Genomic DNA, 293 nt, shown 5'->3' with positions numbered 1-293 from the left:
AGGCATCTCTTCTAACTCCAAGTGTTACATATTATAAGTGATATAGCTAATTTTATTCATGAAATCCTAGTGTCTCAACACTTAATGCTGAATCACCCCTAATTAATCGATTACAGGATGAAGATAATCGATTAACAGAATCAACTTAATCGATTAAAAGAACAAGGATAATCGATTAACGCAACATTCTTAATCGATTAAACAGAAACAGTAAGCTTAAACATAAACGATTAATTGCACAACAGTTAACCGATAATGAAACGAATAACAGAGCTTACAGATTTTATATCAGA

This window comes from Lupinus angustifolius, chromosome LG06 (genome assembly GCF_001865875.1).
Source record: "Lupinus angustifolius cultivar Tanjil chromosome LG06, LupAngTanjil_v1.0, whole genome shotgun sequence".
Classification (NCBI taxonomy): Eukaryota; Viridiplantae; Streptophyta; class Magnoliopsida; order Fabales; family Fabaceae; genus Lupinus; species Lupinus angustifolius.
Note: the sequence above shows the minus strand (reverse complement) of the source record.